Source organism: Meles meles, chromosome 2 (genome assembly GCF_922984935.1).
Source record: "Meles meles chromosome 2, mMelMel3.1 paternal haplotype, whole genome shotgun sequence".
Classification (NCBI taxonomy): domain Eukaryota; kingdom Metazoa; phylum Chordata; class Mammalia; order Carnivora; family Mustelidae; genus Meles; species Meles meles.
Genome location: NC_060067.1, coordinates 38,090,417 through 38,109,974, shown reverse-complemented (window position 1 = coordinate 38,109,974; position 19,558 = coordinate 38,090,417).

The window sequence follows — 19,558 nt, the reverse complement described above, 5'->3', positions numbered from 1 at the left end:
TGTTAGGATTGCTACAATTAAATTTCATAGCCCCGCTTTTGCCCTGCTGCCAAATTACCAAGTTCACTTTGAATCTTCATGACTGTTGGCATTAAAGGGGATGTAATGCATGCGCCCCTATTTACTCTTCTCCATTCTGACCCAACGGAGGAATGAGATTTGAAAAACTAAGGCAGATGGTAAATTAAAATAGCACTTTGATTTTTGATAAATTATTGTGAATGTAAGTTAAGTATAAAGCAACAATGGCATCATGATAGTGCACCCCAGAATGACATGGTGTGTCACTCCAATCTAGGCAGCTCTCCATAAAGGCATCTGCCCCTGTAAAGTTTCCAGAATGGCAACGCAGAGTGGAATGCATCCTTCCAAAGTCATCTGAGTTGCTAACGAGAGAGGGAGGAAATGGTGGGGCTCCTCCCATCCAGGTTCTTTCCCAAACTCAGCAATCTTCACAGAGAGGACTAAGGGGTGAACAAAAAAGAAAGCAAAGACTGATGCAAAATCTGATGTCTCTTTCCAAAAAAGAAAAGACATGTCAATGTAAAAATAAGTAATATATGTCCAAAAATGAATAACTGGTGATATTTGCTTAGTTTATCCTACAGGATTGCTGTGATGATTAAATGAGGAAATGAAAGCCAAAATTCTTTGGAAAAGATAGGACACTGTTGGCTCGTAATATAGATTTATCTCATATACCCAAGCAATCCTGAGTTTGAGTCCCACCTCTGCAGGCAAATAACTGTGGACATTGAGCAAGCTGTTAAACTCCCAGTCACTCGTCTCTAAAATAATATTAATCTCGGAGTTTTTGAGACATTAAAAAAAAATGATATGTGTGAAATTTGACACAGGATGCTTTTATTTTTCTGCTTTTTCATGTATTAACAGGTTTAACATTCCAACTATTTTGTAAATGAGTAGAAATTATAAATATACACGGATCTTTCCTTTATCTGACTCAAACACACAAAGGATACTAAACCAACATTAGGTCCAATTAGTCTAAAAACATTTTCCCAAACTGGTACTCTTTCTTTGCCTCTCTGCCTTTTTCCTTTGCTTCTTAGTGCATTCTCTGACAAAGAAAAGGTAAAGAAATTTTCAGACCTCAAAGACAAAAGGTTATTTTAAAGGTTAACCAATCAATAATAGACTGAAGTGCACTTACTGCAAGTTTATTCTCAGCTCTTTGGAAGAGAGATCTGTACACATACCCACAGCTGATGTAAAGAGAACAAGATCAGCCAGGCAACCCTACAGGGGCTGCTGGCAACTGTTGGCCAGATTTGCTGCCAGGTAAATGAGCCCATTGCAGACTTAGGAACCATGATGAGAGTGTCCCTACAGTGTCAGGAGAACACACTTCCATATGGATAATTTTAAACACTGAATGGGAACATAGGTTCTCAAATTTAACTAAAGTTTAAGATTCTAAGAATCATGGTCCAAATTTACCCTGTTCTCCCAAGTATGATGTAGAGTTACAAGTAATTTACATGTGGGATTAGCTCTACAGATTAAAATATTATGTCATAAAGTTTCAAAGACAAACTTCTAAAATAATTTTGCTTAAAGTAATGCTATGATATGGAAGAAATAGATAAAATTTTAAAATTATGCCTATACTAGATTATTCAATATTTTAAGAGTTGGTTGCACCAGTCCTTCACATGTATTGAAAATACAAGATTCTAAATTTGTATATTTTACTGAGCCTATTTTTTAAATTAAGAAGACCATGAGATGCCTTTATTTTTGCCTACAGTATAGTTTAAATAAGGTTTGTGGGCTTTTCAGTGGTACAAGTACCCTAGATGATTGCTTCTATATTCAGGAAATAGTGTATTTAAAGCTGGTCCTTCTGTGGAGACAACTGCTGATAAGCAAAGCTGTTTCCTTGGAAACATCTAAGCAGCATCTGACAGCCCGATGAACACTCGAAATTCACAACAATTGATCTTGGTAGCCTCTCCCTAGACAAGCTAACTTATGAGGAGGGAGTGGTAAGCTGGGGTAGGAGACCATATTTGAATATTAATTAGACAGCAAATTTTTCACTGTCAGTCTTCTTCAAAGACTCTATTCTGGCTCATTTTATTATCTTAGAATTCATTCTGTGACTGAAACTCTGTACTTGAAACTTGATATATAACAAACTTTCAATTTAGGAGATGATTTTTCTGGTTTATACTTTTAAAATACGAATTCTTAGAATAGGTACTGAGGGCTTCATCTACCTTAAATATGTAAACCAATTAGAGGTCAATCAGGGCTGACCTTGGGCATACTGAAACAGAACAGTGTTTTCCACTGCCACTCATCTACTCTGCAGAAAGAATCATAAATCACCCCAAAGCAAGCATTATGCATCAACGTAGTGCTATTGTAAAGAAACAAGCATGAACCATGAGAGACTATGGACTCTGAAAAACAACCAGAGGGTTTTGAAGGGGTGGGGGGGGGGGTGGGAGGTTGAGGAACCAGGTGGTGGGTAATAGGGAGGGCACGTACTGCATGGAGCACTGGGTGTGATGCCAAAACAATGAACACTGTTTTGCTGTAAATAAACAAATAAAATAAAATAAAATAAAAAGAAACAAGCAAAAGCATATGTTTAAACATGTTTATCATATGTTTTTGCTCATATAAAACTCTGGGGTACTGTCCAGCCATTTGTGTTTTAACAAGCCCTTCAGGAAATTCTGATGTAAACTAAAATTTGAAAACCACCATTCTAGCACATGAATTGTGGGATGGTTTCACTTGAAGATGGTCCTCATAGGTTTCTGGGATCATGTCAGACATACTGATGACCCACGATAAACATCATGAAGGTGCCAGAATTGCCTTGATAGAGTATTGAAAAAAGGGGTTAGTAGGCTCAGAGCAGTAGACAAACAAGAGTGCATTATTATGTGAGACCAGAGGACCTACAAGATGCATAATCCCAAGGGAATGAGAAAAAAAACAAGTTACTTCACTGAATAGGGAATGCATTAATGAGAGAGCACTGGCACTGCTGAGAATCTGTAGAAAGGCTGTCCTCTGTAGCCAAGGTCAATGGGAGGTTATGTTGCTATGGAGCTGGGCTCACTACTTTCAATGGGGCAATATGGATGATGGTATTCTGATCCATCAGAGGCCAAGTATTGTACATAATCGTCAGAAGCACCATGGATATAATTACTACAACAAGCATAAGCTAGAATGGCAACAAGGGGCTAATGGACCATTGAGTTCCTAAAAGCAAGATAGGCTGACCAGTCAACAAGGACATAGCTTGACTTACATAAATGAAAATGGTCAAAAGCTAATGACAACTGCCTTATGGAAAGGTCATGATCCCTCTTCCACTTCCTGACCTGATCCTGTGTGCGGTTCCAGAGCCCATCCACTGAAGAGGAATTTGGAACATTAAAGAAGGACCCTGCAACACCACAGACAGTACATATGATTAGAATTCCCAAAATCTTTCCCCAAAGCAATATACAGCCACATGCTAGATGAATCAAGCTAGGGAAAGGAAAATAGCCAGTTCTTTCAAGGACTGCTGGATACAAGACCTGTGTGGTGATAACAAGGGAGCTAAAATTACATAATGACCCATCTGTTAAAAAGGAGATATGAAGAGGGAGACCATACATGGAGTCTCAGTCCATGCCTACATAAGAGTAAGTGCAATAATTCCAAGGTTGCATACTATTGTCAAATCCCTAGCCCCTGAGTGCATACCTGGGATGAATGATTGTAGTTGCTGTAAAACTTTCTCATAGATCCCCCATCAGCAGAGTAAGATTCATCATGATAGCAACGGCCAAACCCTTGCAATAATCCCCTTTTATCAGCCAAGATAGTAAATCAAAAGCAATACCAGATACCGGGTGGATTATCAAAGATTAGTACCACTCAAAAATTTAAAGGATACACAAGGTAACCCCTGCATAAACCCAGGAGATCACAGCAGATGGCCAGACACTACCATAAACTTAACTAAGTAGTTGCCCTAATTTCAGCTGGTATGCCAGATGTGATGTCTTCCCTAGAACAGACCATGTGGCCTGTGGCACTGGTATGTGCCAAATGATCTGATAAATGCATTATTTTCAAATACCGTCAAGAAGAAGAATCAAAAGAAGTTCTCATTCACATCAGTCCATAGGAGTTCACATTCATTCTCCTGCCTCAACTATGGTCTTTCCTCACTGTCCAAATAGAATCTGAAAAGAATTCCATCATTTCTTTGTTTGTTTGTTTAATTTTTTTTTTTAGCGCAACAGTATTCATTGTTTTTGCACAACACCCAGTGCTCCATGCAATACGTGCCCTCCCTATTACCCATCACCTGTTCCCCCAACCTCCCACCCCCGACCCTTCAAAACCCTCAGGTTGTTTTTCAGAGTCCATAGTCTCTTATGGTTCGCCTCCCCTTCCAATTTTTTTTTTTAATAAACATATAATGTATTTTTATCCCCAGGGGTACAGGTCTGTGAATCGCCAGGTTTACACACTTCACAGCACTCACCATAGCACATACCCTCCCCAATGTCCATAACCCCCTCCCGCTCTCCCAACCCCACCTCCCCCCAGCAACCCCCAGTTTGTTTTGTGAGATTAAGAGTCATTTATGGTTTGTCTCCCTCCCAATCCCATCTTGTTTCATTTCTTCTTCTCCTATCCCCCTAACCCCCCATGTTGCATCTCCATGTCCTCATATCATGGAGATTTCAACCCTAGGCAAAATATCACACTCATCTACTATAATGCACCAATACACCTTTCTATTGGCTAGAAAACTGTAATAAAAAAACAGTACTTGAGCCCTGAGATCTTGGACAATAACAAACTAATTCAAGAGACATAAATGAGTGAAAGTATTTCAAAAAGGACATTTGTGATTGACTCAACAATATTGGCTGCCCTTCTCTGTGTGAGGATTCTCACATTAGAGACGTTAGATAAGACAATTTGAGCTACAACTTTTCCAGTGGAAACTTCAAGAGCCAGTAGGGGCTTCCCTATGTACTCTTATGCCCTGCCACAGCAACTGGCATTGTTCCAGATAGAAACTGATCCATCCTATTGGATCCCAGAATGAAGGTGATGTGGACAGACATGTTGGACATTGTCCATAATGGACATTGTTGCTGCAAGCCAGAGGGATTTTTAGGTTTGTCTGTTACACGGCATAACCTTGCCTCTCTTTGCCAAATCAACATCCTTCTGTGAGGAAGTTGACAAACAGAATGTTGCTCACCAAAAGGATTGAAATTAGATACCTACAAGTAAACTTCCCAGCTCTATCCACCATATCATGTGATTAGTTCTGTTAAAAATAAGGACTTTCCTATATGCCAACTAAAAAGACGATTGATATAAAATGAATGACAATGTGTCATGAAAGTCCATTGATTTGACAAATGATGTTGCAAAGTCATTACAAACAAAAAGGAGCAACACTCCTGGAATCTACAAGGAGCAGAGTTCAGGGGAAATATTGTTAGTTCTCCCAAAAACATGACTTGGGGGAAAAGTTGCTTTACCTGGCTGACAAAGAACATATGTCAATACTTTAAAGATTTTTTCCATATAATAGGACACTATGATTCACTAGGCTCCCATAACTGGCGAAAACAACTCTTGAAACTATCTTATTCTGTATTCTCTTATTATATATTTCCAACATTACTTTCCAAATTAATATCTATAGTTTATGGTGATTATTAAAGAAATAATGAACCAACACTGATGAAACTACAAGAACATTCTGACCACTTGGCAGTCACATCTCATTACTAATTAATGATTAACATTCTGATCGAATTAGAGGATAAGCTTCTTAAAAAATAGTAAAATACATTGCATATTTGGTTTTTAATCTTTCATTATCTTCAGCCTTCCCAATCTGATTGCAAACAATTTATCATATAAGGAAAACACTCAAATTGTGTCTCCAACACCGACAACTTGTCCATGCTCTTGTCCTCTCAAATGTCTGATGTCTTGTCAACACCTCAAATACAGATAAGCAAATTTCATGTAAGCTAAATAGAATCATTTATCTCCCCACCCAACACCCATCCTACTTCTTTCTTTTCCTGTCATTGGCACTAACCAAATAATAATCTTCCTCTCCTCTCCCTCCCTATTTCCTCTTATCCAAAATGGTAACTGCCTCGTTCCCTACCATCCCTCACCACTTTCATCTCGCCTACATTTTTCACTCCCAAATCCCCAGATATCCTCACCAGTTCTATTGCCAGTCTCAGAAGAGTTCAGAAGTATGTTAATAGTCTCTAACTACCTCTCTTTTTATAATACATTGGCCCTTAAAATGAATGCCCTTTTCATACCCAGGGCCCGTACACAAGCATGATTGCTGAGTGTTAGATTTGTTTCCTGCCGATCAGACCCTAGGACTCAGATATGCAATGCTAAGCCCTGAACATATATGTGACCTACAGGTCAAGTCAAAGAACTTCTAATCTTCTCAATGGTCTCACCCTGTAGGACAGGAGCCCATCCTAACTCAGTTCCAGTGAAATGGGTCCTGTTCTATCACCAGGGTTTTCTCTTCTCATTTTCTTCCATGGACCTCAGTTCTTTGCCCATCCCTCTGCTATGTATTTAGACATCAGCCAGAATCTCACCATTGCCCTTGCCATATCTGGATTTCATGTTGTTAGACCCAGTCCACATGCGTGGATGTTCTGACAATAGACACCACTTTTGATATCATTTTAAGACTATTGTTTCACCTGATATTTCTCAAACATCTCCAGTTTTTTACTGTGTTGATTTTCTATGGCTGCTATAACACTTTATGACAGACTTAACCATTCAAAGCTACATCTGTATATTACCTCACAGTTCTGTTGGTTTCAAGTCCAGGTTGGCTTGATTGGAATTCACAGGCTGAAATCAAATTTTGACTGGCTAGACTTATCAGAAAATTCTGGAGAAAACCCAGGGCATTCAGGAAATTAGTAGAATTCAGTTCCTTGAGGTTGTAGGACTAAGGTCCCCATCTCCTTGCTGACTGTTACCTGGAAGCCACACTTAACCCAGAAGCTCCCTGCATTCTTCCTCACATTGTCCTCTCTCTCTTCCTAGCAGTGAAACAATGAGTATCTTTCATACCTTAAATCTCTCTGGCTTTCCTTCTACCACATCTCTTGTGTCTCCTTTTCTGCCTTCATCTTCTGTATTCCTCTTCTGTTGAGGCACCCGGAAAATCCAGAATAATCTCCCTATCTTGAAGTCCGTTGATAAGTTCCTTAATTCCATCTATAAACTACCCTCACAGAAGTATCTAAACTAGGTGTCAAACAGTACATAGATTACTGTATAATGGGATAGCCAGGGGATAGAATTCTTGGGGGACATCTCTAGAATTCTCTCTACCACCAATACTCTCCAGAAGCATTGAATCAGAAAGACTCAGGAGCCTATGACCAAGCACAGTGAGGTCAGAGAGAGAGCAGGAGATGGAAAATAGGGAGATAGGAAAGGTCTTCTCCTGAATGATCCCAGACACCTCCATCCACTCCACTCCCAGAACATTGGAAGTTAGGTTTTGACACCAGCAAAGGAATGGAGAATTTCTTCCTGGAGAAACTAACTGGCACAACAAAAAAGACCCACTGATGTTTGAAGGGTCCCCAGTGAACTAGTTATTCCACACCAATCACTCCACAGGGAAGCTCAACAGGCAACAGCCCTAGCCATGCACTCAGAGTATCCAAACAACTTGTTAAGTCTCTCTGTCAAATATGATCACAAGGATGATAGATATAAAGGAGGGCATGTGTTGTGATGAGCATGGGTGTTATACTGCAACTAATGAATCGTTGAACACTACATCAAAAACTAATGAAATAATATATGTTGGCTAACTGAAGATAACAATAAAAAATAATATTTTATAGCTGAAACAACACTGAAAAGAGAGAGAGAAAGAGAGAAAGAAAGAAACAAAGAGAGAGAGAAAGAAAGAAATGAAGAAAGAAAGAAAGAAAGAAAGAAAGAAAGAAAGAAAGAAAGAAAGAAAGAAAGAAAGAAAGAAATTATATAGTCTTCAGGACCTAGCTCACATCTCTCTTTTCTAATAACCTCCCTGCCCTCCTTAGGTACAAAGAACATCTCCACAAGTACAACCAGCACTCTAATTCCTGTCTGTAACTCCCTTATGATTTCTATCTCTTCACTTCTATCAATGCCATACTCCTTTTTCACCAAGCTGTAAGCTTCTAAATATCTATTTAACTTATTTACTTCAAAAATCTCTCATTCGGTTCTTTGAACAGTAACATCAAGAAACATTTCTTGAATCACATACTGTAAAAAAAAAAAAGTCAACGAGGTGCCTTTTATCTTACATTAGATTGCGAGCCCTTTGAGTGCAAGCACCTTCTCACATTCCTTTTCTTCCTCAGCCTATAGCACAGTGCATGGCACTCATGGGATATTTGTAAATGAATGAGTCCACAAAAAAACATGTGTCTAGTGCTCTGTTGTTTCCTGGAGATTCACATTCAATCTCAGATGACTTGTCATAATATCTGTCAAAAATATCTGTCATTGGGGCACCTGGGTGACTCAGTGGGTTAAAGCCTCTGCCTTCGCCTTGGGTCATGATCCCAGGGTCCTGGGATCTAGCCCCGCATCATCATCATCATCATCATCATCATCATCATCATCATCATCATCATCATCGGGCTCTCTGCTCAGGGGGGAACCTGCTTCCTCCTCTCTCTCTGCCTGCCTCTCTGCCTACTTGTGATCTCTGTCTGTCAAATAAATAAATAAAATCTTTAAATAATAATAATAATAATATCTGTCATAATATCTGCTCACATTTATTGAGCACTGTTTTAAGCCCTCACAGCACATTACAATAGAGACAAATTTATTATCATCCCATTTACAATTAGGAATTTAGGTACAGAAAGATTAAGGTTAAAGGTTAAGAAGAAGTAAGTTGAGATTTGAATATTGACAGCCTGAATCCTGAGCTTTTGTTTTTTATCCATATCCTCCACTAACTCAGTATTCAAAATACAAACCAAAGCAAACATTCCATTTTATAGGAAACTGAGATCAGTTGGCAAGTATTCTAACTCAGGATCTTGAGTCATCTCTCTCGTCTTATTGTTTCCCATAGATACTTAGTGTATCAATGAGCAAATAAAGATGAGATGTACAAACACAGAGATGTTGGTCTATTGTGTTCACTGCTATAATCCACCACCTAAACGAGTGCATTTATCAATGTCAATGATTTGAATAAATGGTCATTTGATAGTGAATAACATTAATAAATACCTCTTGGATCAAGTCAACTCTGAAAAAATTGCCCATCAAGTTACTAGATCCTGTAAGTGAGACATATACTCTCAAAACCCACAGAATTACAGCAATCAGGATACTTGGAATAAATAGCTCCTTATCAGCGCAGTTTTCTTGGAGGAGGGTGAACATGCAACCACAGAAGCATCATCTTGCTGTAGTTATGACAAACCTTATATAAAGAAGGGAAAAATACATGCATATATATATGACAAAGTAGGAAATAAAGTAATTATCTGGAAATTTAGAAGAAAAGAAAAATCATTTGCCTCAAATATAGTGAGTTCCTAGGTAAAATCCTTCCATTAACTTTTTTTTAAGATTTTATTTATTTGACAGCTGTCATTAACTTTTAAAAATTATCTGATTGGTTTACCATTCCTCTTCCATGTGCGTAGAAAAGCCCTGGCTGGAGGTTTGCTCCCATTCAGAGCGCCTTCCTCTCCTTGCAAGTGATAACTGACTTCAAGCAGCTTTATCATCTGCACACTTTCTCCAACTGGTCTTCGCTCATTGTCTTTGTGGAAAGGTCTAACCTCTGTCCTATGCCCACATAATATTGGCATTGTCTCCTTCCATATCTTGTTTCTGCTCTTTGAGTCCTGCAGTAGTAGAATATGATTCTTTTGCAGCACTAAAACACACCTAATTAAATAGGGATCTGTTTTATAATACAAGTAACAGTTGTATGAAATAACCTCACCTCCAAGGTGAGGTGCCTTTTCTACAATGCTCTCCAGCTCCATCAACATTCCATTGAGCTACCTATTGAGAGAGAATGGCCACAATGCTTCCTATTGTTAAAGTTACTGCAGCTTCTTATGCTCTCTCTTACCTACAGCACATTCTGTAAAGGTCTGTGCTAACCGTTTGCCAGGCTGTCAGCAGGCTGCCTGGTGAAGATGAATTTCATAAACTTAGTCACTAATTTCAATCTCTTTCTCTCATAAACTAGCCTGACTACAAATTCTTTTTAACTGACAAACAATAAACATCTACATTGTGCAAAAAGACTTCTGACTCAGTTATCTTTATGTTAAAGAAATTTATAGAAATACAGAAATACAAACCTTTTTAAAATCATGGCCAATTATATAATTTCCCAATGATGCGCATCCTTTACCTGCCAGAATTTTTTGTTTCTATTTATTCTATTCATGAAAGAAAGAAATAACTGCATTGATGCCCTTTACTCTCCCTAAGGGAAATGTAAGGCCCAAGTAAGGAAAAAGAAAAATTCTTCAAGAAGAGAAATTCTATATCAGAAACTCAGCTGTAATTTAAGGTTCACATATTTTTGAAACCTTATTGACAAAAGTGGGAGTAAATCTAACAAAGAAACTCCCACATAGTTCTAAATCTTAATGTTTGTTTTGCTCAACTTAATCATTGTCGGCTTTTGCAAGGGGCATTGGCTATTTCTAGTTTATATTTAAACATGTAGAGGGAATAAGATGCAAAGTGCAGAGCTCTTGGGAATTTTCTTTTCATCCATATCTCAAGTTTTCCTACAAGTGAGAAAACAGGGAGGGTCTACATTTTTTTGAAAAGCATTATATCTGTAAATATCTCCTCCCATTCTACGGATTGCCTCTTTGTTTTATTAACTGTTTCCTTTGCTGTGAAACACTTTTTATATTGATGAAGTCCCAAAAGTTCATTTTCCACTTTTGTTTTCCTTGCCTTTGGTGACAAGGCAAAGAAAAAAGTTGTCCTGAAAGAAGCTGCTGTGGCCAATATCTAAAAGGTTACTGCCTATGTTCTTCTCTAGGATTTTTTTTAATTTAATATAATTTTATTTTTTTTCAGTGTTCCAAAATTCATTGTTTATGCACCACACCCAGTGCTCCATGCAATCGTGACTCACATTGAGGTCTTTCATCCATTTCGAGTTTATCTTTGTGTACGGTGTAAGAGAATGGTCAAGTTTCATTCTTCTGCATATAGCTGTCCAGTTTTCCCAGCACCATTTATTGAAGAGACTGTCTTTTTTCCATTGGATATTTTTTCCTGTTTTGTTGAAAATTATTTGACCATGGAGTTCAGGGTCCATATCTGTGCTCCCTACTCTGTTCCACTGGCCTATGTGTCTGTTTTTGTGCCCTATATCAAATACTAATGATGTACTGTATGGTGAATAACATAACATAATAAAAAATGAATAAATAAAAATTTAAAAAATAAAACTGATTGGCATTTAGCAAAAAGAAAGAGAAAGAAAAGAAAAGAAAAGAAAAGAAAAGGCATTATATTACCAGAAAAAGAGAAGTTTCTTCAGTAAGACCAGCTTTGTGCCAGACACTGGGTTGAGATCTGGGGATATAAAACTGAGTACAACGTGTTCTCTGTGCATGATCTAGTGGAAAAGATGAAAGTCAGCTCTGACACAATGCAATCACTACCCTAGAATCATTTCCACAGTCTTGTAGGAACATAGAAGAAACAACTCTTGCTCTTCCCAGATGGTGGAGAGGCACAGGCAAAGAGGCTATGCAGCTTTTGCCCTGGAGAATGAGTACAATTTTCTCAAGCAGTGGGACAGTCCTTCTCAAACCCAAATCCAAAACAAAAAGAAGTTAAGAAAGAATGAATGAAAGGAAGGAGGAATAGAGAAAGGCGGCAGGGAATATTTTGCTTTTATCTAAATTGCCTACTCATTGCAGGCCGATTTTCTCATAATAAAATCACATGATTGGAATTTGGAAACTATTCTGTCAAACTGACCACTTAATATCACCTAATCAACAGAAAATAATGCTGAAGAAAAAAACATCTTAAACAAAGTCTTATTTTTATTTCCAATGAATGTAATCAATCAGCTATCTGATATATTTTTTATAAAGTTGCACTTAGAGAAAGATCTGGCTAGATATTCCAATGATATCACAAGATGAGTGGTCTCAGTGAAACAAGATGATGGCTGGAGTTGGTCTCTCCACCCCAGAGGCTCTGATGACTTTCTGATGATCCCTCTGACTCATAACACCAAAATAATTCAAAATTTGATATTTATTTATAACCTCAAAAATACCTTGAAGACTCATAATCCAGGCTACTCTATTATTTTAGTAATTATGGCAATCAGAACTAACCTTAAATGCCCAGCATAGCACAGCAGCTCAAAACTTTGAAATCTACAAAGGCAAGAAGAGGAAAGTCTTACGAGGAAATAAAACAAGAATTGGACCAGTATGGCTTTTTACCATTCCTGATTATGCCACTGTCCCTGTTACATTCTGACATCAGTAATTGGAAGAGTAGAAAAGTCAGTCATACAGTGACCTAGTTAACATCCCCAGCTAGACCAGGTTGAATGACAAGGTGATGCGTGGTGGTCACAGTCATGTTTCCACTAACTTTCTCTGGTTATTGCTTGAATAAACAGAAACAAAAGCCTTCACAGAAGCTACTACTGCACATTAATTTTTTATTTAAAAATTTTGGTAATTGTGAATATGATATATGATCATTGAAGAAATTTTGGAAAACATATAAAAAAGAAACAAGAAAATATCCAGAAATACTGAAGGAGACTGCAGAAAGATTTTATCCTATTTATTATAGGGAAATATTATTTGGAAGTAATTTTATTTTTTATTTTTTAATTTATTTTATTGAAAGGCAATTAATTAACATGTAGTATATTGTTAGTTTCAGAGACAGAGTTCAGTGATTAAGTAGCTGCATGTAACACTCGAGATATAGGTGGAGGAGTGGAAATGTGGTTTTAATGATTATAGTTTTTATGCATTATTCCATGGTCTGTGTTAATATTCTTTTATTTTTAAAAATGAAGATGATTTCCAACTTTTTCCTTTTTATTAATATTTAAATTTTTTTTCAGTTTTCCAAAATTCATTGTTTATGCACCTCACCCAGTGCCCTCCTTAATACCCACCACCAGGCTCACCCAACCTCCCACCCCTCTCCCCTCCAAAACCCTCAGTTTGTTTCTCAGAGTCCACAGTCTCTCATGGTTTGTCTCCCCCTCCGATTTTCCCCAACTCACTTCTCTCCTTCTCCCAATGTCCTCCATATCATTCCCTATGTTCCACGGCTCATACAGCAATCAGTAATGTGGCAGGATACAAAACCAATATACAGAAATCAGTTGCTATCTTATACACTAACTATGAAAATATAGAAAAGGAAATTAGAGAGGATTCCATTAACTATAGCACCAAGAACTATAAGATACCAGGGAATAAACCTAACCAAAGAGGTAAAGGATCTGTATTTGAGGAACTAGAGAACACTCATGGAAGAAACTGAAGAAGACACAAAAAGATGGAAGAACATTCCATGCTCATGGATCAGAAAAATAAACGTTGTTAAAATGTTTATACTGCCTAGAGCTATCTACACTTTCAATGTCATACTGATCAAAATTCCACCAGCATTTTTCAAAGAGCTGGAACAAACAATCCTAAAATTTGTATGGAACCAGAAGAGACCCTGAATTGCTAAGAAAATGTCAAAAAAAGAAAATAAAACTGGGGGCACCACATTGTCTGATTTCAAGCTTTATTACAAAGCTGTGATCACCAAGACAGCATGTACTGGCACAAAAACAGACACATAGACCAGTGGAACAGAGTAGAGAGCACAGATATGGACCCTCAACTCTATGGTCAAATAATCATCAACAAAGCAGGAAAAAATATCCAATGGAAAAAAGACAGTCTCTTCAATAAATGGTGCTGGGAAAATTGGACAGCTATGTATAGAAGAATGAAAGTTGACCGTTCTCTTACACCATACACAAAGATAAACTCTAAATGGATAAAAGACCTCAAGGTGAGGCAGAAATCTATCAAAATCCTAGAGGAGAACATAGGCAGTAACCTCTCAGACATAGGCCACAGCAACTTCTTTCAAGACATGTCCCCAAAGGCAAAGGAAACAAAAGCAAAAATGAACTTTTGGGACCTCATCAAGATCAAAAGTTTCTGCACAGCAAAGGAAACAGTCAACAAAACAAAGAGGAAACACACGGTATAATTGGAGAAGATATTTGCAAATAACACTACAGACAAAGGGCTGATATCCAAGATCTATAAAAAACTCCTCAAACTCCACACACACAACACAGATAATCACGTTAAAAAATGGGCAAAAGATATGAACAGACACTTCTCCAAAGAAGACATACAAATGGCTACAGACACATGAAAAAAATGTTCGTCATCACTGGCCATCAAGGAGACTCAAATCAAAACCACATTGAGATACCACCTTACACCAGTTAGAATGGCCAAAATTAACAAGACAATAAACAATGTGTTAGAGACAATGTGGAGAAAGGCGAACCCTCTTACACTGTTGGTGGGAATGCAAGTTAGTGCAGCCACTTTGGAAAACAGTGTGCAGATTCCTTAAGAAATTAAAAATATAGCTACCCTATGACCCTGCATTTGCACTACTGGGTATTTACCCCAAAGATACAGATGTAGTGAAAAGAAGGACCATCTGTACCCCAGTGTTTGTACCAGCAATGGCCACAGTCACTAAACTGTGGAAAGAACCAAGATGCTCTTCAACAGACAAATGGATAAAGAAGATATGGTCCATATATACTATGAAGAGTAGTATGCATCCATCAGAAAGGATGAATACCCAGCTCTTGTATCAACATGGATGGGACTGGAAGAGATTATGCTGATTTCCAACTTTTTCTATAGTAACTTGTGCTAAAATGAATGTCCAAATTTTAACCACCTATATATTGACCTTTGTCTGCATCTCTACTTATCTCTCTGTGATAGATTTCTAAAATGAAAATTACTAAGTTAAACAATAGAAAACTTTATTCTTCTTAATACGGATGGCCAAATTGCTTTGTATGGTATATCAGTTAACCATGTACCACTTAATGCTTAAACCAGTATAAAATATTATAGTCTCTACGAAGTCTCACCAGCATTAAATAATACCATTTTTATTTTTTGCTGATTTTACAAATGAAAATTTATAATTTTTTACATATGCATTGCCATGAATAGTGGATTAAAAATTTTCTTGTAGTTATTCACAATTAGCATTTCTATCATATCTCTTTGCCCATCTTTTAAGGTATTTGTATTTTAATCATTGATTTAGAAAAATTCTATATGTTGGGAACTGTAACATTCATATTTCTTACAGGTATCTCAGTTTGTAATTCGTCTTTAATTTTGGTTATTATGAAATGTGAAGTCTATGTTAGTTTTATGTAAAAATCAAATATGTTGATTTAAATCAATTTACTAATGTTTTTTTTATTTTTAAGTATTTTTTTATTTGTTTATTTACAGCAAAACAGTGTTCATTGTTTTGGCATCACACCCAGTGCTCCATGCAGTACGTGCCCTCCCTATTACCCACCACCTGGTTCCTCAACCTTCCACCCCTCCGCCCCTTCAAAACCCTCTGGTTGTTTTTCAGAGTCCATAGTCTTTCATGGTTCATCTCCCTTTCCAGTTTCCCTCAACTCCCTCTCCTCTCCATCTCCCCATGTCCTCCGGGTTCTTTGTTATGCTCCACAAATAAGTGAGACCACATGATACTTGACTCTCTCTTCTTGACTTATTTCTCTCAGCATAATCTCTTCCAGTCCCGTCCATGTTGCTACAAAAGTTGGGTATTCATCCTTTCTGATGGAGGCATAATACTCCATCGTGTATATGTACCACATCTTCCTTATCCATTCGTCTGTTGAAGGGCATCTTGGTTCTTTCCACAGTTTGGCGACCATGGCCATTGCTGCTATAAACATTGGGATACAGATGGCCCTTCTTTTCACTACATCTGTATCTTTGGGGTAAATACCCAGCAGTGCAATTGCAGGGTCATAGGGAAGCTCTATTCTTAATTTCTTCAGGAATCTCCACACTGTTCTCCAGAGTGGCTGCACTAACTTGCATTCCCACCAACAGTGTAAGAGGGTTCCCCTTTCTCCACATCCTCCTCAACACACGTTGTTTCCTGTCTTTCTAATTTTGGCCATTCTAACTGGTGTCAGGTGGTATCTCAATGTTGTTTTAATTTGAATCTCTCTGATGGCTAGTGATGATGAACATTTTTTCATGTGTCTGATAGCCATTTGTATGTCTTCCTGGTATCGCTTCTCGGCCTTTTGGCTAAGATCAAGTGTATGTCTTCCTGGAGAAGTGTCTGTTCATATCTTCTGCCCATTTTTTGATATGATTATCTGTTTTGTGTGTGTTGAGTTTGAGAAGTTCTTTATAGATCCTGGATATCAACCTTTTGTCTGTACTGTCATTTGCAAATATCTTCTCCCATTCCGTGGGTTGCCTTTTTGTTTTGTTGACTGTTTCCTTTGCTGTGCAGAAGCTTTTGATCTTGACGAAGTCCCAAAAGTTCATTTTTGCTTTTGTTTCCTTGGCCTTTGGAGACATATCTTGAAAGAAGTTGCTGTGGCTGATATCGAAGAGGTTACTGCCTATGTTCTCCTCTAGGATTCTGATGGATTCCTGTCTCATGTTGAAGTCTTTTATCCATTTCGAGTTTATCTTTGTGTATGGTGTAAGAGAATGGTCGAGTTTCATTCTTCTACATATCGCTGTCCAGTTTTCCTAGCACCATTTATTGAAGAGACTGTCTCTTTTCCATTGTATATTTTTTCCTATTTTGTCGAAGATTATTTGACCATAGAGTTGAGGATCCATATCTGAGCTCTCCACTCTGTTCCACTGGTCTATGTGTCTGTTTTTATGCCAGTACCACGCTGTCTTGGTGATCACAGCTTTGTAGTAAAGCTTGAAATCAGGTAATGTCATGCCGCCAGTTTTTTTTTGTTGTTGTTTTTCAACATTTCCTTAGCAATTCGGGGTCTCTTCTGATTCCATACAAATTTTAGGATTATTTGCTCCAGCTCTTTGAAAAATACTGGTGGAATTTTGATCGGAATGGCATTAAAAGTATAGATTACTCTAGGCAGTATAGACATTTTAACAATGTTGATTCTTCCAATCCAAGAGCATGGAATGGTCTTCCATCTTTTTGTGTCTTCTTCAATTTCTTTCATGAGTGTTCTGTAGTTCCTCGAGTACAGGTCCTTTACCTCTTTGGTTAGGTTTATTCCCAGGTATCTTATGGTTCTTGGTGCTATAGTAAATGGAATTGATTCTCTAATTTCCCTTTCTGTATTTTCATTGTTAGTGTATAAGAAAGCCACTGATTTCTGTACATTGACTTTGTATCCTGCCATGTTACTGAATTGCTGTATGAGTTCTAGTAGTTTGGGGGTGGAGTCTTTGGGGTTTTCCATATAAAGAATCATGTCATCTGGGAAGAGAGAGAGTTTGACTTCTTCCTTGCCAATTTGGATACCTTTTATTTATCTTTGTTGTCTGATTGTCATTGCTAGCACTTCTAATACTATGTTGAACAAGAGTGGTGAGAGTGGGCATCCTTGTCGTGTTCCTGATCTCAACGGGAAGGCTGCAAGCTTTTTCCCATTGAGGATGATATTTGCTGTGGGTCTTTCATAGATAGATTTTATGAAGTTCAGGAATGTTTCCTCTATCCCTATGCTTTGAAGTGTTTTCATCAGGAACGGATGCTGGATTTTGTCAAATGCTTTTTCTGCATCAATTGAGAGGACCATGTGGTTCTTCTCTCTTCTCTTATTGATTTATTCTATCACACTGATGATTTGCAAATGTTGAACCAACCTTGCAACCCAGGGATGAATCCCACCTAATTTACTAATGTTTTTATGAATGGAAAGTCTCTCTATCTTGAAATCAGGCTAAAAAATTAGGGGGAAAAAAACCGTAAGTGATGATCTTCTTTATAATTAGCTTTTTGATCTAGAAAGACCGAAAATCTTAGCCATTTAATAGAATTTTAATATATAACCCTTACTATCATAATATGAATATTTGGTCTTAAGAGATCTTGTTTTATGGGATGCCTGGGTGGCTCAGTCCATTAAGTGTCTGCCTTCAGCTCAGGTCATGATCCCAGGATCCTGGGACGGAGCCCACATTGGGCTCCTTGCTCAGCCAGAAGCCTGCTTCTCCCTCTGCCTGCTCTGCCTGCCACTTCCCCTGCTTGTGCATGCTGATTTTTTCTCTGACAAATAAATAAATAAAATATTTTTTTGAAAGTATCTTGTTTTATGCTTTTATTTTCTATGCTTTCTTGCTATAGAATTTTTTTTATGTGTCAATCATTTGAAAGTTACAAATTGTGCTTATTTTTTTTTACAGATTTTTATCATTATCTCCTAACTTTCTTTAACCATTATTCCCAGGCTAACACCATTAAGAATGAAATAGGATTTTTTACTATCCACAATACAAACTAGGGATTCTATCCTACTAGAACTTTCCTTCCCACCCTATCAAAATTTCCAGCATACTTTAGAAGAACTTAGGTTGAAATTGTATTTTTTAGTATTATATAACTTCTGTTTCAAGAATACATTTGCATTCAGTTTTTCAACCTCAATCTATACATGAGAATTCACTCAGTGATGATGACAAGAAATTATACTGATTAGGTAACCTTTCTTATAATTAGATACTCCATATAATTTTAAGTATCATTTATTCAGAGTGATTACCTATTCTTTTTAAATCCATTTTTTAATGTTTTCTTTCACTTATTCACAAGCACTTCTCAACTGGCAACCAAGTTTAGAGGGGATAGCTACGCTACTGGTGGTTTAGGATATATTCCTGGTGCCGTCTGGGTGTCAGATATGAAGAGGAAAAGCACAGGACCAACAAGGAACAGTCAGAATGTTATGTCTCTCCATTCAGGTTTGAAACTCTCAACACCCACACCAATATAATCCTTTACTAAGATTTAACACCTGTTATTTTTAGAAATTATTTAAAGTTATGTTTTCATTGTGCTTTTTTGAATTCTCTTAGTTCTGTATCTCTTTGCTTCTCAGTAAAAGGTGCTAGCAATCTAAAAGTGATAAAATTTATTTCATTGTTCCCTCGAGGAGAAAACCATCTTTTTTTGTTATTAAATAAAAGACAAGCTATGGAAAGAGTGGCTCTATTTCCAAATATAACTTCAAATGTACTTTGCTTTACAAAGTTTATAGGGGAGTTTGTAGGTTTTTGTTTGTTGGTATAGAAATCAAGCTATACATTAAATGTACTGAAGAAGATTGCTATTTTATCTCATGATGAATCCTTTCTATATGTATCATCAAAACCTTTTTAACCCGTTTTATATATGTGAA